This window comes from Otolemur garnettii, unplaced genomic scaffold (genome assembly GCF_000181295.1).
Source record: "Otolemur garnettii isolate 467f Iridium unplaced genomic scaffold, OtoGar3 scaffold00301, whole genome shotgun sequence".
Lineage (NCBI taxonomy): Eukaryota > Metazoa > Chordata > Mammalia > Primates > Galagidae > Otolemur > Otolemur garnettii.
The window spans coordinates 119,805-120,119 of NW_003852696.1; positions in this window are offsets into that span (position 1 = coordinate 119,805).

A 315-nucleotide genomic window follows, 5' to 3' on the forward strand; every position below is an offset into this window, starting at 1 on the left:
GTGCACCGGGTAGCCGGATTGGGGATTGGCAGGATCATTTCAGACCCGTGCAACTTGAAAGAGGGCGGGTGTATTAGGCGGCAGCCGGGGTTTGCTTGGCACTGGGAACCTGTTGCGTTTTGACCCAGAGGTGGAGTAAGTTTGTGACCTTGGGCTTTCCAGTTCTGTTTGTTGGAAGTTTTATGGTCGGTCTTGCTTTCGTTTCTGATCATCTCCTCCGTACACAGCCCACCCAGGGTCTGCTTTGCGCGCGCTCTGTTCAAACGTTAGGTCAGAAATGTCTGGCAGGTGGGAAAAGCCGATGTCCGAGTGATA